We start from the raw sequence: 25,709 nt of genomic DNA on the forward strand, positions 1-25,709 counted from the left end.
AATGAACACTAAAGGAATTCTAACTGGAAGCTGGTTGCAGTCTGCAATCCTCACTGCTAGACACCACTAAATCTCCCTTAATCTTTCACACTGTTTCTTCAGAAATGATTTTATTGCATTTGCTAAGCAGTGTTGGTAATATAGTATGTAAAAGCTGTAACAAAGTAATATAACGTGTTACAACAGGATCTCGGGTAATAGTATTACATTTACAGTGTCACATAACACGTTACCACCCGAAATAAGCTGTTTATTGTTTTCATTTTGCATTCATCTACACTAATCCACAGCACACTACACTTCGGCCAGTGCACCACCAGAACAAAAACATCCTCTGAAGGTTGTTGTGTAGTCATGTCACTACAGAGTACATCACAGAAGGGTACCTGTGATCGGCACATCTGCGTGATGGCGTACTGTGCGTTATTATGTTCAGTGTGTTTCCATTAATACACCTGCAACGTCTACAGTGTATCCCGTTCTGTCTTTGCATCCTAAGGCTGCCTGAAAGCAGTGGGGATAAGGAGCTGGCCTCTATTTTTTTCCTCATCCCTGTGATCAACACATCTGGGTGATGATACCATATGTTCAAAGAGTTTCCATTGCTGCAGAGCAACACCGACACACAGTTCCGCTCTTATGCATAACTCTCTCTACAGTGCTGCTGTAGCTGACCGGCACACCTGGAACCAGCAGGTGTGTCTTCCAACTCTGGTGTTTTAATCTGCGCTCATCATAGTAACCGACTCACACAGCATTCTGTTTGTTTTGCTAACCTCAACATTAGTTTGTACTTGTTTCATATCATAAACCTACAAATCGAGATCATATTTCATAATTATTAGACTTTGATCCTCTGCCTGACCCTCCCTGTATCCAAAGCTATTTGCTTATTTAAAAAGGTTTAGGCTATTACATTTATCTTTGTAATTTTTTTATTCATTTAAATACAAAGTAATAACCACAGTATGTGAAGGCATGAATGTGTCAGACCTTGAAATGAACTGAAATAAACTGGAGCTTCTGTGAAACAACATGACCCTCATTCATTTATAATGCCTATTCAATTTGGTGAAAGTAACACAAAAGCAGTGTAATAAGTAACTCATGACTCTACACAGAGAGTAATATTGTAAAGTAACGTATAACTTTCAATTGACTAACTAGTAATATGTAATAATGTACATTTTACTGGTGCTAAGCATCTATAATCAGATCACCATCATGGCAGCAGTCTGCTATTGACAAATAACAGACCTTAAAATTAATTTCAAACAGTATTTACAGCACAGACACAGCCCTGTAAGAGAAACGTTTAAGCCACCTGAGTACTGCTGCATTAGCACTGCTGCTAACTGGCTAACTGTCACTGTATGAGCTAGCTTAGCACTAGCACGCTCACCTGTTGAGACGCTGTCATGTAGCTCGTCCTCAGCAGCGGGCAGCAACCTTCTCTTCTTAGTCCTGGTCGGTGGCAGCCTCCTCTGTAACACTGTGACACTGTGACACTCCCCTCTGGTCGATAGCCGGGCGTTAGCTCCGAGCTCCTCGGCAGCGGCCTCCGCTTGTCTCCGCTGGAATCATTAGCTTGCGGCTAACGTTAGCAAGACTTAGCATCACTAGCATCATCAACAGTTAGCTTACGTTGTTTTTCAATATGTATGTAGTCTTTGAACATGTCTAAACACCAGCCTGGAGTATGTTCTTCTCCGTGTCTCTGACTTTTTTCGATTTTAGCTTCTTTATTGATTTAATTTGTGTTTTTAGTCCACTTAATTCTATTTACTTCCCGCTTAACCTCTGACCTGACATTGTGGACCGATCCACTTTGAGGGGCGGGGGGGAGGGGTGACCGGTACCACTGCAACCCAACAGCACCCACCTGCCTTATTGGTACCGTGTAACCCCTGTCAGATGGACTGTTCCAACATCAGTCGTTCATTATGACAATAAATAAATAAATAAATATTATAATAATAAATATTCTAAAATACTTCTTATAGTTTATAAAGGAAAAAAATGTTGTGATTTCAAAATTTTCAGATGTCCTGAAGAATGCAGTTTTTTTTTGTAGGTTCAGAAAAAACTTTTTAAGTTGAGTAAATCATTTAAAAACACACTGGATTATCTTAACCCTTTTTTTATCTCATGGCAAGTTGACACTTTGGAGATACATGGTTTTCACATGAAAGCAAAGTACACCGAATTACTTGTGATTGCATAAACTAATAAATAAATAAAGCTGTTCACTGATCTAAAATTAATTCTTCCACGCTGCACTACAGTGAGAAGCAGAGAGCCCTCACAGGTGTAAGTATTCAGTATTCTCTTAAATGAACACAGGTGACTTTTCCCTGGTCTTTTAGCCTTTCAGCTGATTGTCAGACATCTAATCTCCTCGAGCTTCCATTAAGGTGTGAGGGAGAGTTTGTCTGTAGAGCAGACTGTAATTGATGACATCAGGTGACATTTCAAACTGCCAAAGGGAGGACGGATTCCTTCATGAGCTGCACAGAAATGGAGTGAAGTGACTGAGGGGCTGTAAAGACTGCTGCTCTTTGGGTGTGACTACATGTTAACACTGCACTGTGCCTGCACAACATACAATGTGACACAGTGTTTGCTGTGGTAAAATAAACACACAAAAATAGTTTTAGTTTAAGACAAACTGCAAATATAGACTGTAGGCCAACCTTAAATGTGTCCTCAAAGGGGATCTTTGATGCGTTTCCTTATTTTTTGTCATATACATAACGTAACAATGTTAGATGTTCATATTAAATGTAGCAAACATTTCAACTAGTATCCCTGTGAGTGAAACCCTCAGGCTTCAGACCGCTCTGAATATTCTGTTTTCAATGTCTTTTTTCTACTTTGGGACACTCTGACGTCAGCTCGTGACAGATTTCTTTATATGGTCATCTGCTCCAGGCACACTACTGTAAGTGTTTCCGTTAAATACACTGCTACATGTAGCTACATGCTAACATCAGGGAAACATGCAATCTTGGTAGCTCCGATTTTGGATCATTTTCCTGCTGGAACATGTTCGATTGTGAAGATTTTGGTGATTTTTCACAGTAGAAAATGACGCTTTTCTCCATCACAGCCACTCCCAGGCTGCAATGACGACACACAGGCTCCAAGATATGGAAGACCTGGAAACATGGACCAATCGGAGCAGACTAGGCTTTTTTGGAAAGGTGGGCTTAAAGAGACAGGTGCAAAAATGAAGCAGGCAGAGGGTGAGTGAAGTGTTCCAGACAATATGAAGCTAACAGCAGCACTAACAGCGGCTAACAGCTGTTACCGGCGCTGGTCGCTAACAGCTGTTAACCGCTGTTAGCTGTGATTCTCCTTCAGCAGCTCTCTCCACCTGGGAAAGGCTTCCCCGATGTTGACCCTCGTTTTTTTAAATTGCCGGTCACATTGCCTTTTTGCCTTAGCACTTGTGACTAGCCTGCTTGCTGCTGCTTTTTGTCACTCTACCTGCAGGCTGAAACCGGAAACCGACAAGTGAAAACGCGAAAGGCAATTCCATATTTCTCAAGTATGTCCCTGTACGTACCTGTATTTTCAAGATGGCGCACGTACATGATGAGACACCAGTCACAATGTATATGTAAATGAGAATTTCGGAGCTTAAGGACATACTTAGATACGTTGATAGAGGTAAATACACATGTGCTAGGACACACTTTTGACTGCAAAATTTGTTTGTCTCAAAGAACAACTGAAATTGTTACACATAGTGTCTTTAAATCCAGGTATGAACCTGAAAATGAGCATATTCACAGGCCGCCTTTAAATGTACCTTGAACCTGCTGTTTAAGCGCTGAAAAAAATTTTTTTTTTGAATTGAAAAATGTTTAATAATGTAACGTAATACTGCATGTGTACATATTTATTTCAGAACTCATAAAACTCATAAAAACTACTGGAATATCAGTGAGCACCATCAGTCCTTTTGGAATCAGAAGAATCAGGGCGCCTGGTGACTCAGTGGGTGGAGCAGGTGTCCAGTGTACACAGGCAGTGTCCTTGCTCTAGTGGCCGTGGGTTCAATTCCAGCCTGCAGCCCTTTGCTGCATGTCGTCCCATCTCTCTCTCTTGCTTTCACACTTACTTCTGTCATATCAATTCAAGGCAAAGCTTTTGGCAAGCCCCCAAAAAATCAGAAGAATCAGAATAACTTGATGATCACAATTTCCTGTCTAATGCCACAGCCGCCCACAGTAACACCATGGAGAGAGAAAAATAAGAATGTTTCCTGGATGGAAAGTATAACTGCCAGACTGCAATTAAAACAGATATATTGCAAACTAAATGGGCACCTGTTATTTCATACCTTTTTGAATGATGTGATCTACTGGACTCTGATCTCCCATATAGACATTATAAATATTAACTTATAATTAACGTTTTGTTCTCTGCTATGAATTTTTTTGTTTGTTTGCTTGTTGTGTGCTCCTTTTTACACATATTTTTCTCACATCTGAGGATGGTGGGAATCAAAAATGGACATCAAAAAGATCCAAAGCTCTGCGGACATTTATGCTACTATGGATTTGTGCTACTCCTAAAGACCTGCCCTCACCTGAGCGCTATGGGTACACGGCCATAAACGCCTCGACACAGAAAATAAAGAGACAATGAGGCCAGCCACACACTGACTGAGAGGAATTACTACTGTTTGAGTCTGTAAATTGTTTTTTCGGAAAATCCTGCAGAATATATCTTATAAAAATAATCATCTCTGTGATTAACAAAGCAACAGTTTTACATTTTATCTTCGGGGATGACAACACAAACAGAAAATGCTAAAAAAAAAAAAAAACGGACATGAATAAGATGATTTTGTTTAAGTACTTGCTAAATAAATGACCTGCTAAATATAAGTTGCCATCAGCAGAGTAAGAACTGTCAGCACTAATTGGTCTACAATGTGTTTTTCACATTTTACATGGCATTATATCACAGTTTGATATATTGTTACATGGCCAATTAGCATGTCATAATGCTCAGTCAGCCACAGAGCTCGGGGTCAGGGGTCACGTGTGCTCTAGTCCGAGAGAGAGAGCGAGGCAGAGGCGGAGGCAGCGCAGCAAAAAGGGGAATGCAAATAGACTATTTCACGGCTGGTATTATTGTGGTGATCAAAGATAACAGGAAGTTCTACTATCATTATTATACATAACACTCAGCACAGGAAAATGTAGCAAATGGCAGATGATATCTCGCCATGTGGCTGTGTGAGAAACATCACAGTTTCTAGATAGCCTGCAGATTAAATGCCGACTTCCTCAAGCCATTCCTTATCTGGCATTAGATTCTATCTTCACGCAGGTACTGTGTAAATGTTCTTCGAAAAAAGATATCACAATGCACGCCGTCATTTGTAATAGGCAAATGAACTTTAATAATAGCCTTTATCTGAGAGCTAATTGCCATAATCCATAAATCATCCTCAGAGATTACATCACCTGAGGGCTGTCAAGTATCATAGATGCATGATAAAACATTAGAATCAGTTAATCACCTCTGACAAAGTATATAAAATGATTGAATGGCTGCTCTCTAAAAGCAGCTTTGTTTGGATAGGCTACGACACGCACTGAGAGGGAAAAAAGGCCAAGTGTGTGTCGAGGCCTCCGCACTCGTAGAGAAGACAAGTGTGTGTCTGGGCGTGTGTGTTGACCATTGCGCCGCTCATTTGGCATTCATTACAGCACACACACACAGTAAAAACATTAGTAGCATCACACCATAGTCATGATTTCACGCCATCAGCGCTCGTACCTACCAGGACCCTCCATTAGCCTGCGCGTGTGTTTACATTCCAGGGGTCTGTTCACAAATGATTTGGTTGCATTTTTTTTTTTCTGGCTACTATTATTTATCACATGCAAAATGGGCTGGGACACGGTGATGTATGCTATCAGCAGTGACAATGATAACCAGGACAATAATTACACAAAGCCCGGCTCATCCATCACCGCCACTTATCACTTAAACAATCAGGCGTTAAAGAGAAAGAGGGGTGGAGAGGAGAGCAGAGGAAGGATCCTGGATCGGGAGTCTCTGTTCCGCATATCAGTCGACACTGATCCAGTTTGGCTGCCCTTATAAACAGGGTGCCATCTGTGTCAATGGAGTCACTTGTGGCAACGTGTATTAGGATAAAGGCACGTTAAAGGGCCAGTGTGTAATATTTGGCATGGTTTATTGTCAGTCTGAATGTGAATCTGAATATTCTACCCATTAATATGTTTATACAAGTGTATGATCACTATAAAATAAAATTCATTTGGTTTTCGTAGCCTTATAATTATGTTTTTATATATATATATATATATATATATATATATATATATATACATACAGTACAGGCCAAAAGTTTGGACACACCTTCTCATTCAATGCGTTTTCTTTATTTTCATGACTATTTACATTGTAGATTCTCACTGAAGGCATCAAAACTATGAATGAACACATGTGGAGTTATGTACTTAACAAAAAAAGGTGAAATAACTGAAAACATGTTTTATATTCTAGTTTCTTCAAAATAGCCACCCTTTGCTCTGATTACTGCTTTGCACACTCTTGGCATTCTCTCCATGAGCTTCAAGAGGTAGTCACCTGAAATGGTTTTCCAACAGTCTTGAAGGAGTTCCCAGAGGTGTTTAGCACTTGTTGGCCCCTTTGCCTTCACTCTGCGGTCCAGCTCACCCCAAACCATCTCGATTGGGTTCAGGTCCGGTGACTGTGGAGGCCAGGTCACCTGCCGCAGCACTCCATCACTCTCCTTCTTGGTCAAATAGCCCTTACACAGCCTGGAGGTGTGTTTGGGGTCATTGTCCTGTTGAAAAATAAATGATCGTCCAACTAAACGCAAACCGGATGGGATGGCATGTCGCTGCAGGATGCTGTGGTAGCCATGCTGGTTCAGTGTGCCTTCAATTTTGAATAAATCCCCAACAGTGTCACCAGCAAAACACCCCCACACCATCACACCTCCTCCTCCATGCTTCACAGTGGGAACCAGGCATGTGGAATCCATCCGTTCACCTTTTCTGCGTCTCACAAAGACACGGCGGTTGGAACCAAAGATCTCAAATTTGGACTCATCAGACCAAAGCACAGATTTCCACTGGTCTAATGTCCATTCCTTGTGTTTCTTGGCCCAAACAAATCTCTTCTGCTTGTTGCCTCTCCTTAGCAGTGGTTTCCTAGCAGCTATTTGACCATGAAGGCCTGATTGGCGCAGTCTCCTCTTAACAGTTGTTCTAGAGATGGGTCTGCTGCTAGAACTCTGTGTGACATTCATCTGGTCTCTGATCTGAGCTGCTGTTAACTTGCCATTTCTGAGGCTGGTGACTCGGATGAACTTATCCTCAGAAGCAGAGGTGACTCTTGGTCTTCCTTTCCTGGGTCGGTCCTCATGTGTGCCAGTTTCGTTGTAGCGCTTGATGGTTTTTGCGACTCCACTTGGGGACACATTTAAAGTTTTTGCAATTTTCCGGACTGACTGACCTTCATTTCTTAAAGTAATGATGGCCACTCGTTCTTCTTTAGTTAGCTGATTGGTTCTTGCCATAATATGAATTTTAACAGTTGTCCAATAGGGCTGTCGGCTGTGTATTAACCTGACTTCTGCACAACACAACTGATGGTCCCAACCCCATTGATAAAGCAAGAAATTCCACTAATTAACCCTGATAAGGCACACCTGTGAAGTGGAAACCATTTCAGGTGACTACCTCTTGAAGCTCATGGAGAGAATGCCAAGAGTGTGCAAAGCAGTAATCAGAGCAAAGGGTGGCTATTTTGAAGAAACTAGAATATAAAACATGTTTTCAGTTATTTCACCTTTTTTTGTTAAGTACATAACTCCACATGTTTCATTCATAGTTTTGATGCCTTCAGTGAGAATCTACAATGTAAATAGTCATGAAAATAAAGAAAACGCATTGAATGAGAAGGTGTGTCCAAACTTTTGGCCTGTACTGTATATATATATATATATATATATATATAGCAAGGGCCTTGCTTTAGAGAGGTCGCCATCTTGCGCCGCCATGTATGCAAGGCAGCCCGAGCGGACAATCCAGCCAGCCAGAGAACGCGTTTCGCGTGTATAAATGAACCAACGAAGACAGCGGAAGGAAGGAAGAAGGAGGAAGAAACAGCAGAGAGTGTTAGTAGTTCGTCGATAGAGAGTAGTGAAAAATTTTTTTAGTTATAAAGTTTTCTAAATAAACATTCACCTCGTCGAGGCCACCGTCATTTACCCGACGGGAGGGGTGAGCGAGTGAGCCCTGCAATCTAGAATTTGACCACTGATGTCACTGTTTTCAACCCATTTTACACACTGGGCCTTTAAGGTAGGCTCAAACACAACAGCTTCTACGTATGATAAATGGTTGAATGATTGCTGAGAAAACGGTTTCACCATAAGCTTCTTCTGGAGCTCCAGTCGTCATGAAGTTGTAGATATCAAAATGTCCAGTTTGTCTTGAGCACTTTAAAGGAATACTTCACCCACAGAATGGTCATTTGTATATTAATTATTCACCCTGTGTTATGTTGAATTTATGAAGAAATCTTTGTTTTTTCCATATGCCTCCATGGTGAATGAAGAATCCAAAAACAGAAGAAATTCTTGATGAATTAAAGTCATAGGGGTCCACATTTAACTAATGCAAAACTATATCAAAACATCCGTTTACAAACTCTCACACTACTCGTGCAGTACAACCCAAGTCTCATTTATCATGTCATACGCTAAACAAAACAAGTAGCATTATAAATATATAAACACAGCCAATTGTTTTAAATATTAATGTTATAGTGAAAATGCATTTGTTGCTTGTTGAGCTGTGTGAGAGTTTGTAAACTTATACTTTGATAGAATTCTGAGGTTGTTAAACGTGAATCTCTCTACTCCAATTCATCAAGAACTCTCTTTCTTTTTGGATTCTCAGGACGGCAGTAGCTCAGTCCATGAGGACTTGGATTGGGAACCGGAGGGTTGCCAGTCCAAGTCCCCATCCAGACCAAATATGGAGCATGGACTGATAGCTGATGAGGCACCAGTTCGCCTCCTGGGCGCCACTGAGGTGTCCTTAAGCATGGCATCAAACCCCCAACCGCTCCGGGCGCCTGTCCATGGGCAGCCCCCTCACCCTGACATCTCTCTATTTGATGCATATATAGATCCTGTTTGTACATGTGTGTGTATTTAAGGCCTGTGTGTATATGTCAACAGAGTGAACACATTACGTTTCCCCTCAGGGATTAATGAAGTATGTCTTCTTCTTCTTCTTCTTCTTCTTCTTCTTCTTCTTCTTCTTCTTCTTCTTCTTCTTCCACCAGAGGCATGGGAGAAAAACAATGTTTTCCTCACGAATTCAAGATAAGGCGAGGTGAGTAATTTATATACAAATGGTCATATTGTGGGTAAAGTATTCCTTTAAGAATGTTTAATCCACGTTGTCCTGAATGTTTCGGTTTAAGGTTAATTTACAACCTTGGAAACAGCAGTTAAGAAAAAAAGTGAATTGGTGATTTAAACTGCTAACACACTGAATAAAGCAGTTTTGCTAACTACGATGACCAATGTGAAAAAGTCAATGTTCCTATCTAGAGCCAGTGTTTGGTTTGTCCATTCTAGGCTACTGTAAAAACATGGCGGTGCAACATGGAGATCTCCATGGAATAGAACCTGCTCCCTACGTAGATGTAAACAGCTCATTCTAAGGTAACAAAAACACAAAAAGGGTGATCTATAACAAAGAAAACATACTTATTATTTTATATTTCTGCCAATATAGCCCCATAAATCCTACAAACTGGTCCTTTAAAGTCCAAAAATATGTCATTTGAACATTCCACTGGGCAGGACTTTACACACTAATGAAGATCACATGACATGACTGAAAGCTCCAGAACAGCTACAGCTAAATGGACCTTGTGGTGACACTGTTGTTTCCAAGGACAAAACCTCACAGTGTTGATAATACTTATTGCAAACCACCAATTATTACTGGATTTCTTTTTCGACTAAATGTACAAAACTCATAAATAAATTACATGTTTAGCAAAATGACTTTAATTTAAGTAAAATACCTGAAATGCTTGTCATCTTTCCAAGACACACATGATTGCACAACATATACAGATAGAAGAGGTAGATTCAGTCAGTGTTGTGCCTCAGACGGAGCTGGATGGCCTCAACATGTCTGAGCTGCGCTGACAGTGAACTTGAACCCTGAAACCTCTGGAAGAAGGGGGGTAAAGTGAAAACTGAAGGAGAGCTTGAATGACTCCCGAGTAGCGAGAGGTTAGAGGTTACCTAAATACTGAGAAAGCCCTCTGGGTCGGGTTGATGCACTCTGGGTAATGAAGTTGACACCTCCTGGGACTCGTAACCTCTGAACTCTGAACCTGCGATGTACTGGCCTGTGAAGGGAAAAGAGGCATTTCACTTGAGTCGACACACCCACATTCCTACGGCAAAGAGGAGATACAAGGAGAATCTGACCTTTAACCCTTTGTTGTGCACTGTGATCCTCGACATCATCGCTGTAACAGATCTTTAACGGTGTAACGTGCAGCGGCTGCATGACCTGTTTGAGAAAATGTGGTTAAAAACTACAGAAACGGAGGAGCGAAGAGCAAACAGCTGCTGCATGGAAGCGCCAAATGAAAAGCACTTTACTCCAGTGTTTCATTCCCTTGTTTATTGCAGCAAGATTGTGAATAAGTTTCCTTTGAACATGATGGATCATTAAAGTAATGGTGTACCGTGGTTTTGTTCTTTTTTTGCTTAGATGTTTCTTCTTTTTAATACAAATTTCTATCTGTGTCTGCGTCTCTCCTGAGAGCTGCCATTGCTCTACTTACCAGGAAATACTTTCTAGATATGCAAATTTTTTTAGTCATGAGAGAGAGAGAAAGTGTGTGTGCTTGCATGTGCAATGAAAGAGAGCAAAAGAGAGAGACATGCATGGCTGGATATCTTGTAGCACAAGCAAAGTAGGAGCATTTAAGTAACTCACAGCAGCACGTCGCGTGTCTCTGAGTTCATACTGTACATGTGTGTGGGTGTGTCTTTGTGTGTCTATTCATGCACACACATACTGTACCTACATGTCTGGTGTGTTTTGTTCCTCTTTTGTCTTGAATAAATAGTTTTGGAAAATACGTTCTAGGGCTGAGCGATACAGACAGAAATTCATATCTTGATATTTACAGGCTGACTGGCGATACATGATATATATCACGGTATTCTCTATGAAATAGGCTACATGTTTTCGGTTGCAAGTCAAAGCCACATTTGACATGTCACAAGCACTTTTATAAAAACAGACTGTGATCAAAATAAAATGCAAAGACAGGGATTTTATTCTCTTGTTTGAAAATATGCAGCTGCACAACAGTTAAACCTCCAAAACAGTAGTTGGTGTTGAGGTGCTGTAAAGTTTAGTTTAGTTAATAGAGACAATTTCAAACACAAGTACACAAATCAGCTTCACTATAACTCACAGCATTCACAAACAAGCACATTTTCCCCACAAATACAACATGCTAACATTATTAGCACAAGCCTATGGCATTTTACATTGTATAAATTAGCCTAGCGGCTAGCGGAGATTTCCTCTACTCATATGAAACCAGGGACAACAGCAACATTTAACAAAGGTAACGTTACAAAATTTGTCTCCATTACAACTCACAAGGTTCACTGACAAAACAACTGTCTTATAGTAAACACGTTTTCCAAACAAACATAATATGCTAACGTTATTAGCACAAGCCTATAACATTTTACATTGTATAAATTAGCCTAGCAATGAGCAGAGAGGTCCACTACTTATATAAATCACACACAAGACTTAAAATACTGTTTTGTGGAGGCTTTATTGTCTTCACAATTTATTTCTTATCTGTCGATATATCGCCCACCCCTAATACATTCATGCAATTTTTGCCTGAGAGTTAGATGAGACGATCAATATCACACTCATATCTGTCTCTTAAATATAAAGCTAAAGCCAGTAGACAGTTAGCTTTGCTTAGCATAAAGACTGGAAACAAACGGTACAGTACAGGCTAGCCTTGTAACAAAATCTGCCTACCAGCACCTCTAAAGCTCACTAATTATCATGTTCTGTTTTCGTACAGATTAAAACCTCTTACACATCCTGTAAAACACATCTCTTCAAGGCCACCCAAAGTAAAGAGAAAGCTGTTTTTGTTCCATTTTTAGTACACTACGTGTATGGTCTCATTTGAAAGGTGGCACTATGACATTTTTAACCCAACATTCAGGATCACTGTAATTGCTTTTGTCATTGAGTTGAGTTTCAACACACTGAAATAAAAGATTTTTCTATATTGGTGTGAACATTTTCTTTAAAAAAGATGCTGCAGATGACCAGAGCTGGGGGGTATTTACTGGAAAACACAATGGAATCAACCTTAACTGATAAAACAGACTGTTTTTTTTCCATTAAGACAACATAGGAGCCATCTGTTTATCATTTCTGTACATCTATAACAGTCTATGTGTTAGGCCATAGCAACAGCATTGGAAGCTCCTGTTGGCTCAAGTGAGGTGTCAATCAAAAGGCCAGGAGCTCACCTGTATTTTGGCAAAGAGGAATCGGCATACTTACATGCAAACTGAAGAAATTATGGATAATATGTAGGGAAACAATGCAACGGCAGTTCTTGGATATCAAAGGATGTTATAATGTGTTTGGACTAAATATTTTACTGGATTTAGATCATCTCAACCTTTGGGAGTATATGAAGACTGTATGAGCTGCGTTTTCATTGACATAATATCGATCTGCAGATTATAGTAACACTTCATAGGTGAGTTATACCTCCAACAACAGGTCGTATGAGTAAATCACTTAAACATATCGTAACCATATCAAACTCATCAAATAAAACCTTACAAAGACCCGTGGATGGGCTGATTTACAGGAGGTTTAAACAAAGATATATAAAAGTGTTAATTATGCCACATTTCCACTCCACGGTACAACACTGCTCTACCCAACATGACTCGCTCTTTTGGGGGTTTCCATTAGCAGAAGTTGTGGAAAGTACCTGGTATTTTTTTGGTACCACCTTGGTCAAGACTGAGCTGACACAAGAAGATGGTGTTAAAACACTGCAGGCCACTGATTGGTCAGAGAGAACCATTGCTAGCATGATGAGACATCTTGCGCAAACCGGCAGGATGTAAAGCCAAGCTACTGTCAAAAGTAACCACAATTTTCTTATTCACATAACTAAGATTTTAAGAAATGGTAGTTCGAAAAACAACGGTGTACAGTACATAAACTACGCCATACAAGTGACAAAGTGCAGGCGTAGGTGTGGGTCACGCTTGTGAGCTGCTTCAAAATTTTCTTGTTTTATGGTGTGACAGGGCTGTGGTTAAGGTCTGGTTAGCTTGAGGCCAAAAAGCACTTTGGTTGGGGTTAGAGGAAGTTAATGGCAGTTAAGTATTCACTTCAAACATAAAACATAAAATCTGACAGGAGTTTTCACTAATCTGAGGTTAACTCTCTGGTTGCTGATGAAAGGATATGACGAGTGTCGTGCTGAAGATGTCATCACAACAGTTTCCCGTGGTGTCGCCATGGCAAACAGCAGAGAATCCCACCTACACTAAAGGGTACTATCTGCAGTGGAAAACAAAATAGAGTCAAGTCAAACCATGTAGTGGAAATGAAGATTTTTTTAGCTTTAGACGTGCTGATAGACAGATTTGTAGCCCCTTTTACATTGCCTCTTCAAGGCGGGAATTTCACGGCATTATGCCACCTCGTCATTCTGTATAAATGGTACAATTGCGGAATGGGGGGCAGAGTCGTCTTGCCTTTAAGGCAGCATTAGAGGTAGTAACAGGTCCACAACGATGTCTGTATAAATGGGACATTTTGAGGATGTGTTATGCATGCAACCCACCGCGAAAAATTTTAAAAATAGCTGATAGCAGTTAGCAGCTAACTCAAAAAAGAAAATCTCCACAAATTGGGAAAACAATGAGCCACCAAATAACAGGGATGGTAAATGATTGTTATTGTCACCTTAATGCCACTGTTATTGTTTATAAAGCGTAGCTGACACGTATGTTATATGTCACACTAGAAGCCAACGCTAATGTGTTACATCTCACGCCCACAACGCCTCTTTCTTCTGTGTAAAAATGCCAAGGCAGCATAAAGAAGAGACTCTGTAGTAGCCTTATGGCGCAATCTCTGCATAAAAAGAGCAGTTGTTACCTTTGGACAGAGCCAGGTTAGCTGTTTACTTGTTTCCAGTCTTAGTGCTCCGCCAAGATAACGTGCTGCTGGCTGTAGCTTCATTTTTACTCTACAAACATGAGAGTGGTATCAATCAGTATTAGCAAGAACATAAATAAGCGTACGTCCCAAAATGAGCAGTGCACTTTTTACATTTCTCTGACTATCACTGGTGCCAGTTTCCCAGTAATACACCAAACCTTATACTTGGGGAAACACATTAAAGAACACAAAGGAAGAAGAGATAACAGCTTAATCACTGACAGTAGCCCCTATGAGATATAATTACATGTTGTGCCCTGGAAATGTAGAAAAATGACTTAATTAGAACAAGTTTAAAAAGTGCCGTTCAGTGTAAGAAATACTGAAACTCTTGGAACTGATCTTTAATATCAACAGTACAGTCATGTCTCACTTCACGACGATTTGACCCAGATGACATAATATCTCTCCAGGTATGAAATCCCCCTAGTTCATCTTCTGTGTCGACAGATCAGAGACCACCCTCCCTCTCATGGTTGTGTGTGGTCTCCTCCTGATTTTCCTCCGCCTCCCTTTTTGAAGCTCCGGGCAGAGTTCATCAGCGCTAAGTGACACAGACTCAAGTGCTGGTGGCCAGTCGGTTCGTTTCCCTATTGATCAAACTCAGCCCACTCTTTTATCTTCGACCAACAGTTTTCCTCATTCGATACACCAGCAGAGTGTGTGACGCATTACGGAAAAAGAAGGAAGGCAACCTAATAAAGATTGTTGTATCCTCAATTTAAATACAATCGGTGAAGTTCATCTGGTAAGCAGTCTCATGATCACTGGGGCACTTTCTTCCTCTTTCTATTCTCTATAAGCCTCGACTTTGTGAATTCTGGCAGTAAAAGGCTCCATAACCACAACATCCTGCACACACTCGTCTACTTTAACTGTGCTGAACAATTCATATCTTCGCTGCTGTGAAACGAGCCAACAACTTCTGTAGTGTTGAATTTAACAGCATTTAATGATCATTAAGTAACAAAAGGATACCGTTTCCTATTTTGTTTGACAGTAGATAAATGGCAACTTTGGAAAATGTATAGACAGATGGACACCATATGTTTTTAAGTGCCAGGAGTCCCCTGGGAACACGGTTCACAACTTTTAATTAAAATCAACTTGTCAAAAGTGGCATCTAATACAACCTACGGAGAAATTTAAAATCATTGAGTCGAAGATTTGGAGTTTTTGAGGAGTTAAAAGTTTTCACCCAAATTGACCCCAGATGATCCTCTGCTGCGATCAAATATGTTTCTCTGAGCTTCTTTATGTTGAGTTCAACGTAACGATGTCAACACGGAAACATCTTGATGTTTCACCTCTCTGCAACCTCTGTAAATCTACAATTAGCAATTTAGCACATGCTTTCTAGTCATGCAGTAAATTGTATATATATTGAAAGAACATTTTTCACTGTTTCTCTGAGGCTTTTTGGGAAACTTTGGGAACCTGATCCCCTCGTAGCTATCCTTGGAGCGACTAGCGCGTTATCCTCTGCTAGCAACATTTTTATACAACTCGTCAATGTTATTAAGGGCCCTGACACATGGTCTGCTGTTGGTCAATGTTGGGTTGTTGGTGAGAGTCTGTCGCCCTAGTTTTTGCAGCGTATCCTGCACTGTTGGCACTTGTCAGCCCTTGTCTGCTTTTTTCAACTGATTCAGCATGCCAGCCAACTAGCACGTACATTCTGCACCTACAGATTCCGCATGCTGAATCAGCGTCGGAACTGGCAACGTCCATCAGGGCCCGTTGGTAAATGAAATCACTCTGATTGGCCAAGAAGAGAAACGGAAGTGAGAAAACCAAACAAAGTCGAGAGGACGTGAGATTGAAACAAACTTGTTTTATTGGGAAAAATTATGTTTAAGCAACTGAGCTCTTCAGCAGAAGTAGTTCAGAATATTAACTGTTCTCACTGGGCTGCATTGTTAGGGGGCGATCACACAGAAATGAGACGCTAGAGACGCGGACGCTTCAAAGACGCTTGAAACGCTCAAAACCGCTTATCCAATGCGCGCTAGCTACTGACGTCTGACGCTCAGAAAGTTGAAAATATTTTAACTTTTCAGCATCTACGCACGTCTAAAAAGAAGCGTCTACAAAAACACGCATCTAAAAAGACGGCGGAAAAACACCCGTCTAAAAAGACGCTTGAACGCCAGTCAGATGCGCCGTATCATAGGAAAACAATGGTTTTACTGGCATCACGTTTCTCACGTTTCATCTTGGTGTGATCGCTCCCTTAATGCGCAAACTAGCTAACTAGCATCTTGAATTCATCCTGTTAGTCTTCCAGTTTCCCTTTTTGAATGATGAATACAGACTACTGCGGCCTGCTGCTATGTAGAGTTATTTCCTCAGGCACAGAACGTACGTGCTAGTTGGCCGTTGGTTGTAGTCTTTGGAGGTGTTCAGGTGCAACTTTATGTCGGAGACATAGGCAACGTGAGGCAACACAACAGTTGGCCTTCGTTGCCACTTGTTCCTTGAAGTCAATTTGGTGCATCTGGGCCTAAAGCCTTGAAGATATGCATATTTAAGGACGTGGCCGCTTTAAGTGACAAGCTGTCTGCAAGGTGTCTAAGTCAGATCCACCGTCTAGTCCAAACGTGGTCATCTCAGGTTGCCTGTGGCTCCAAAACTCCAAGATGGCGACGGCCAAAATGCCAAACTCCAGGCTTCAAAACTGGAGTCCACAAACAAATGTGTAACATCACAGTGGCTACCTCCATAATTTTATAGTCTATGAGTGTTTGTCATGTTATCCTCTGCTCATGGTGGTGGTTCCTTGTGGGCTCATCTCAACACTTAAACAAATTCAAACATTGTTAAAAAATCAAACAGCAAAGAACCAGATTACAGAACAAAACAGCGACAGTATGAGCTTGTGGGTCATGTGACCTCCCTCGGCCAGCCTCAGTGACAAAAGAGTCTGTGGCACCCTCGTCAGAAAGTCAATACGGTGATAAACACTGCCCTTCATTTGAGCCCCGGTTCACCACTTTAGCAGCCAATTGCCTTGACAGTCATTACCTAACAAGTAAATCACCTCAAGCAGGATGCAAGTAAATAACAAAGTCAGTGAATGAATAACTCAAAGAAAGAGGTGAGAGGAAACATGTTGCCGTGTATTTTCACCCAGGCGCCTTCTTAGTGGAAAGTGAGCATATGTTTTATGTTTTGTATTTTTTTTCTCCCCCTCGATGGCTCTGGCAGTGAGTGTCATTCAAGATGTGGCCTTTCCACACTCATAAAGAACACATAAAACACACATTGTGCTCTCGTAAAGCACTTACAGAGGTGAGATTTATGTGCTCGGGTCTGGATTTCCAAATAGAGACCAATGCTGTCACTAAAATGTTTTTGATTTACGCTGCTGGTGTACTGGCATGATTACCAATGAGATTGCTTAAAATCCGGAGATGAAATCTGATTTGAATGAGCCGAGCACATTTAAAATCTTCTCGAGTGCACCCATGAGGAGGGTCCGCAGTTTGCTCCAACACATTTCTTTAAACACATGCAGTGTTCGTCACCCCGGAGCCTTTTTTTCTACCCCAGTTGTCACTTTGAGAGACAACCCTGCTCCTCCCATAGGCCAGGCTAAATGTGTGTGCTATCAAGCATACAGTCATTAAACACTCCTCTGCTCATACAAAACCAAATACTCCACGACTACAAAGAAAAGTCTCAAACCCACTGCTGGAACGAAGCACAGGTGATCACCTCTGCTTTAGAGAAGAATGTATTCCTTCTTCGGCGGGAGGTGTCACTGACTTTGCTAATGTGTCTTTAATGTGGCCCGTTGCGCCCTTGGATGTGGATATCAAAACGTTTAAATCGACCTGCTCACTGGAGGCAGAAGTGAGTCTTGTAAAATGAATTATTGATGCCAAGCGAGGCTCCTCTCTGACTGCGAACAATGTAACTTGCACTGGCGAATTCATCTGAGCTCTTTAAAATCAAGGTCTCTCCGCTCGCTTTCATGTTCTGACAAGGGTTGAGTCTCCGAGCCACAAGACATTCCTTGATTACCGGCGATGTCCAAGTCTTTCTCGCAGGCACCTCAGTCCTGTCGGGACAGAGCACGTTATTGTTGGGATACCTGCATAGTTGCATGATTGGTGTCAAATAAACACGGTGCTGAGCTACAGTGCTAGAGGTCTTTTTACCTGTAATTATGGCATGGCTAGCTTTCCACTGCGGGACGGCTGCCAGCTTGCTTTGGCTTTTATGGGGCTTCTGGTCCTTTCTTGTGGTTGTCATGCTGCAATTAAAACTGTCTCCAATCGCTGGGTGGCAAAAGGCACTGAGACAGACTCTTGTCTCTCTCACACACAGACACACATATGCATGTGTACTTGTATACACACACACAAACACACTGTGGAGCCTCTGGCTGGAGGCGATGGGAAAGCGTATGATATAGGAAAAACATAGTTAATTACATTTGACAGGTATCTATTAAAGTGCATTCTTAGACCTTAGAGGCCTTCACACATCTAATGGAAATACACACACAACTGCTGCCCATGAATAATAGGGCTTCTCAGCCAAAAGCTCTGGCTTTTTTTCTCCCTTATCTCGCCAACATCAAGCGTCTGTCAGCGAATAGACAAATCACCACGAATCAAGTCCACAAAAGTATAAACCAAGGTCTTATATTGGTATTCAGACGCTTTATAATTAGTTATTCAGGGATTCTTTTCACTTTTAAGTGAACAAGCACTTGAATCCCTCCTCCACAGAAGCACCATCTTGCCTGTTTATTACAGACAATAGTGGTGTGATTGTAATCATGGCACTTTCCCCTGGTTTTGCACTAAAAGAAAGGATGTATGCATTGCAGATATACTTGAATCATGACCTGCAGGTGTAATGTCCAGATGCATGAGTATCGATAAGCTAGAACAGGCCATGAGACTGATAGTTGTCCATCTGCTCGGCCTGTGAATCTGCCTTTTTCTCTGTCTTGGTCTGTCTGACAGTCTACTCCTCTGTCTGGTTTGTGGGTTCGCCCCGTCTTTCTCCCCACTCTTTACTGGTCTTTCATCTAATCTGCCTGAAGACTCTGTCAGATCAGTTGTCTTCGCAATCCAATTTAGGTGCTTGATACAAAATATTGCCGTGGCAACAAGAAAGGAGGCAGACTCATCATGTAAAATATGGATATTGCAGAATTACGTGCCTCGTGGTCTTTGGAAAGTCACTCCGTCTAGCTAAGAAAGCAGCCCAGCCACCAGAGGAAAGTGTTAATACTGTACATTACATTTACATATTATGTATTATAGCAAAGTTTCTACAGTGACAGGGATCAGAATGTATCCATATGTGCTGATTTTGTCATTAGGAGTCAGAGGACGGTGGATGGCATGTCACCTAAGGGAGATGCTTGTCAAGCTGCAGACCACTGTTAGAGACCAACAAACAGCAAAACTGGTTGTTTCTTAGCGATGTGGCTGTTTTTTCTGCAGGTTTTTAGCCCCCAAACATGGCTGTATTTTGGCGTACCGTCATTTTTTCTTCCGTCTGGAATTCTACCACGAAAAAGGTTTTAATGTATCTGCTACATAATAACGGACAAATGTAACTTATATGTGGTTTGCAGAAATGTACAATGTCAACATTTTTTCTGGCAACTGGGTAGAAGAAATAGTCCAGCACACACAGTACCCCCCTATAAAATTCCAAGGCTACTTTTAAATTTCTGATATGAAGTGTTATTTAGTAAGCTTTGGACAGAAGATAGGCGGAATAGCTCATATCCAAAAATTGACACAGACAGTAGCCATGTTTCCATCAGCCTGTTTAGATGCGCATCTAGAAGTATCGCATTGGAAAATTATGATGGAAACGCCAAAATTTGAATTAAAATCCCCTGATTCGCACAAACTAAAATACACTCGCTTTAGCCGGGTTTTGGTTGATTTGAAAAATGTTAATTTGCAAAACGGGGGATGGAAACAGTTATGTTCGAATTAAGTCTGACGTAGCGCACCTCTCTCCATGGTGATATCCACAGTCCGGGTCGGGAAGGCGGTAATGCATTTACAAGCTGGTTGCCAACCGCCAGAAAACGTAGAAGAAGAAGAATGCCAGACTTGTTTTGTTTCCAGTTCTGCAGAAAACTCGCGCGAGTTCATAGTTTTCACCAAAGCCCGTACATTTAATGGAAACACACAGGATTCGTATTTCTTTTAATGCGCATTTCCCAATGATTTGAATCACTTTTGGATGGAAACATAGCTAGTGATGACACCTCGACCAGTATGCTTGGGATTTTAGCTTTTGTCACAGCAAACACAAAGAAGAATAGCAGCAGACAGGTGTCTGATGGAACCAGGCAGGGCCAAATGGGAACTTTATCTACGTGACACACAGCTCAAACATGTTGTAACACGTGGTTAATGTTTTGAAACGGTCACAGTAGGTTTAGGCTACGAAAGTACTTGGTTAGACGTAGAAAATAGATCATGTTTTGGGTTTAAAACAGAATATTATGTAACAATAAAGTAAAAGAACGTTGCGTGAGTGATGTCAGTGTGCTACGACCATATGTAAATTAATTAACATTACATTAAAACAACATTGTTTTGAGGACAACCAAAGTGTTACAGTTAACTTTCACGAACTGAAAATACACTAAAATAGCAACAGTTACAATGCTAATGTTAACTTTTGTTATTAAACAAACAGGCTTAAAGGGCCAGTGTGTAAAATGGGTTGAAAACCGTTGGAAACAGTGACATCAGTGGTCAAATTCTAGATTGCAGGGCTCACTCGCTCACCCCTCCCGTCAGGTAAATGACGGTGGCCTCGTAGGGACAAAAAGCCTTGCGCACAAGTTTTTCAGGAGTAGGTCTATCTAGCGATGAGGTGAATGTTTATTTAGAAATCTAAACCATGTTACGATATTGTAATGAATCCCTCACGAGCAGGAGACCAGAGGAGCGCTCGGGAAAAAGGCCAGTTTATCTGAGCACTCCAGAAACTCCAGTAACACTCCACTCCATCCCAAACTCTGACTCTTCTAGCGTAACAGACACACTTAATAACTTTACACACATACTCGTTTACCATTCTAAGTGGGGACCCCCCTCCCCTCTTTGCTCCGCCAATCTCCAGCCCGCACACTGACTGACAGCGTAGCCGGTAAACAGTGCTCAGCTGTTTATTTAGCCTAGCAATATCTCTGGACTATAGTAGCTGCAATGGACGACTTTGAACGCGATGCTGAGTGGGCGAGAAGAGAGGCTGAATGCACAGAATGGGATTCGGTGCTACTGCTGCCATTGTTGGCGAGATATCACCAGGAGGAAAAGCGCCGCAGAGAGCGCATCACAAGGAGTGAAGTTGCGTCTTCTTTTCCTGGCGGTTCGGGTTCATTCTCTCCTGTTGCGTGGTAAGTGTGGTCCATTCGCAAACTTTATAACTAAAAAAACTTTTCACTACTCTCTATCGACCAACTACTAACACTCTCTGCTGTTTCCTCCTCCTTCTTCCTTCCTTCCGCTGTCTTCGTTGGTTCATTTATACATGCGAAACGCGTTCTCTGGCTGGCTGGATTGTCCGCTCGGTCTGCCGTACATACATGGCAGCGCAAGATGGTGATCTCTCTAAAGCAAGGCCCTTGATATATATATATAAAAGCATAATTATAAGACTACGAAAATCAAATGAATTTTATTTTATAGCGATCATACACTTGTATAAACATATTAATGGGCAGAATATTCAGATTCAGATTCAGATTGACAATAAACCATGCCAAATATTACACACTGGCCCTTTAAAACCATTAAAACAAAATGCACATACAGAAAAACCTAAATCTCCCTGACTCCTCTGAGATTCTTCTAGCACAACAAGACTTTTTTAGGCATCCAAAATGTAACAATTAACTTTCAGCAGTTGAAAATACACTAAAATAATGACAGTTACAACGCTAATGTTAACTTTCGTTAGCAAAAAAAAAACAGGCTTAAAACCATTAAAACAAAATGCAAATACCAAAAAACCTAAATCTCTCTGACTCCTTTGAGATTCTTTTAGCGCAACAAGACTTTTTTAGGCGACCAAAATGTCACAAGCTTAAAATACACTAAAATAGTGACAGTTACAATGCTAATGTAAAAAAAAAAAACAGGCTTAAAACCACTGACAGAAAATGCACATACCAGAAAAACTGAATATCTGACTCTTTAGGGGCTCTTCATTAACACAACAAGACTTTTTTAGGTGACCAAAACATTACAGTTAACTTTCATGAACTGAAAATACACTAAAATAGCAACAGCTACGGCTACGCAGGCACTCTGTAACAAATTTATTTCAGAAAGTTAGGTTTTTAATAAAGCGTCTATGGATATTGACTCGCTTTTGGCGCCAGCCTCAAGAGGCCTTTAGAGGAACTGCAGTTTTCGGTACTTCTACGTCGACACGTAGCACTATTGGACACATTTCTGCATGCTTTTGGCTTCAGGCTTCTTAACTGTGAAAACTGGGAAATATGTTTGTGCAATGTTTGCTGGCTCGAGCCATGTTTTAATGGATAAAGAGTTTGTGAGGTGTAGAGGCTGAAGAGCAGCCACTGACAAACCAATCTGTGTCTGTTAATAGCCGAGATATTCTAGATTCTATCACAAAGATGACATCAGCGCATGATTTACCTCTCCCTCCTGATTTGTCTCAACATTTACCACTCACTGTGTTCTGTATGTTCAGTTTCACAAAACACTTTTTTCCCCGTCCTCACACACCCCTATGTTCCTCCCCGTCCTATCTCCTCTCATTAGAAGGGCTTGAGGATCACACACAAAGCCAGGGAGAGATTATGATGATAGTTTTGTAGCCTGCCCCCCCTTTGTCTCAGTCCACATTCCTCTCAAATGAAAGACGGCAACAATTACCTGCACGTCTGATGCCTCAAGCCTCTTGACATACACTTTTGAAGAGCAGGTTTGGTTCCCAGCCTATGGCTATAAGAGCAGGTTTGTCTTTCGCTGCAATTACTGTCCACATCAAGATGGCTGACAAACTGGGAGCGCCCATCTCAGGGTTGCATCAGTCGAGAGCCAGTGTTTGTTGGCATGGGAAGCTGTTCGTCATGTATAGGCCAACCTTTTGTAGAACAACTGGAAGTACAAGTTTCTTAACGTGTGTTACGGACAGCTTGTCAGGATTCACTCTAAATATTACCACAGGTCAGGGGAAAGGCAGTGTGTGGTATTTAAATAGAGTGTACATCAAAGCGTAGCAATTTGAGAGTGACATGTGAGTCTTGAAAGTGCTAATAGCCTTCCCGAAGCTGATTCCATCCAACCTCCTGCCAATGTCAGAATCCAGCTGAATTTGCTCTCCAAGATGTTCTTCTGAGGTGAAAGCCAGCAGTCAGTTGTAGCTCCACTGGTAGCCGTTTCCGATGCTTTGGTAGCGTAGCATCAAAGTCACGGGGCACACATATATTCTGCAGGATTAGAGTAGCGTAAAAGGACAGCCCCAGCCCATTCACTGTTGGCACGGCCGCCACAGCCTCGGCACAAGTGAGTTTTTAATGCATTCCATTTAACTTTAATTACTCCAATCTCTGCGAGGGCACACAGGAAGAAAAGGCCCGGGCGTTTGTGCCGAGCAGATTACCCCACTGCCCTGCCAAGTCCGCGGCGCGCTGCATCCTAAGATAGAATTCAAATTCAAATGTGGGCTAAAGAAAGTGCAGCTGTCACCCCTCTGGCCTGCGAAGCCCCAACCGGATCAAAGATGAGCTGTCCTCCTCCCCTGCCCGTGTAAAAATGAGCTGTCCTGGCCGTGCCAGTGTCTCGTCCCCCTGGGGCACCTAATCCTCCTCTCCTGACTCCACACTGACAGTCTGAATAAAGGCATTAAACCCCGCAAAATAATTACCAATTAAAACGGATGGAGAAGTCATCAGGTAGTGACTGGGGGGAGAGCAGGCAGAGGCGGCAGAGAGGGATGGAGCCGTGGTGGGTTTCTCTCCTCCCTGCCAAGAACAACCTGTATTTTCTCCTTTATGGGTTATGGTTTTGCAGTTCTGGATGAGTGAGTGACCTTACAGAGTGGTATCAGACCAGGAACAGACTTCGGAAAGCTTCTAGGATGTCGAAGAAAGTTTGTCTGAGGCATCCCAACTGTACAGAAGCCAGGAATCGGTGCAGAAGTTTTCTAAGCCACTGGAATTAAGAGTGGTTGTTTTATCTGGTGCTGTTCCATCTGGGGCTGCGGCTGCACAGACCTAAGATGTTGTGAAACTATAGAGATCACCGGGCATTTGCTTGTGTGTAACACATAGATGTGTGCATTTAACAGCAGCAGTTTGTTTGCATGTAAGAGCAAAAACGCTGTGCTGTGCAGCAACAGACCTCTAATGCACATGTTTGTGTGTTTACTGGCCACTGTGCTGTACACCAGCGTGTGTGTGCATGTGTGTTTGTACCTGTGGAACAGTGTTATGGGGGTGTTTGCAGACTAGCGTGCCATGAGGCCCGGGGCACTAATCCACCAGCGCCACGCTGCCGAATCCAGGTAAAGTGATCCTAAAGCCTTCTTACCCCTCTCCCTCCTCTGTTCTCCCTGCTCCCCTTTGAGCTCTGTCTATTAGCAGTGGTGGAGATCAGACTAGTGAATATCCACTCAAAAGACCAGTCTGGACCAGGACCCACATTCTGACAACTTAATCTCCTCTTTGACGGCAGGCAGAAAAGGAGTGAATTGCCATGTGACAAAAGGCTTCTGACCATATTCTTTTGAAATTCCTGTCTCTGGTGTGGGAGACGACCTGTATTCCTGTCCTTTATATTCACAGCATAAACATGTGACGCTCCCATAATACTCTCAGTGGGAGTCACTTGTTTATTATTGTCATTTCTATGCAATCACTGACTAAGTTTATGTGCACACTGATATTCCACTACTAGACAGAGGTCACGTAAACAGCATATTCTGTTTGGATAGATAGAATTAGGCATTTTTCTGAATGGAATACTTTTGATCAAGACATGTGGGATAAGGCAGAATTGACCTTTCACTAAGCCCCGCCCCTTTGTGAGGGTCCCACAAGCTGTCAGAGTAAGCATGGAGCCCACACTGTAACTAACTGCACTCCCTGAAGAAATATTATCATATTTTTGGAGAAATGAAACAGTGACTCCAAAGAGCAGCAGACAGAGGGGTCTGCAGTCTGTGTTTGAAGGATATATCCTGGATGTCAAACTGACTCAGCAGCAACAACAGGTTAAAAAGACAAAGATAGTTAGAAGCTAAAGCCGAACTATAGGCTACAGATCACAGTGTAAAAGAGAACCACCACATCACTGCTGATCGCCACACAAG

The 25,709-nt window shown here is 41.8% G+C and overlaps 2 long non-coding RNA genes across 3 annotated transcripts in view; both read right to left on the reverse strand.

The window, feature by feature from the left end:
- The window catches only part of LOC117270569 (uncharacterized), a 145,106-nt gene extending 143,294 nt beyond the window's left edge, over positions 1-1,812 (reverse strand). Inside the window, exon 1 of the long non-coding RNA XR_004502818.2 lies at positions 1,403-1,812. This is a non-coding gene — a long non-coding RNA (uncharacterized LOC117270569). The remainder of the gene's footprint in view (positions 1-1,402) is intronic.
- A 6,998-nt stretch (positions 1,813-8,810) lies between these two features.
- Positions 8,811-25,709, reverse strand: part of LOC117270363 (uncharacterized) — a 42,924-nt gene continuing 26,025 nt past the window's right edge. Inside the window, exons 1-3 of one of the 2 annotated variants that reach the window (XR_013493086.1) lie at positions 14,307-14,396; positions 10,544-10,628; positions 8,811-10,461 (exon numbers count right to left, since the gene is read on the reverse strand). This is a non-coding gene — a long non-coding RNA (uncharacterized LOC117270363). Of the gene's footprint in view, positions 10,462-10,543; positions 10,629-14,306; positions 14,397-25,709 lie in introns of those variants that run through there. The other variant, XR_004502800.2, reaches the window with a different exon arrangement.

Source organism: Epinephelus lanceolatus, chromosome 13 (assembly GCF_041903045.1).
Source record: "Epinephelus lanceolatus isolate andai-2023 chromosome 13, ASM4190304v1, whole genome shotgun sequence".
Classification (NCBI taxonomy): Eukaryota; Metazoa; Chordata; class Actinopteri; order Perciformes; family Serranidae; genus Epinephelus; species Epinephelus lanceolatus.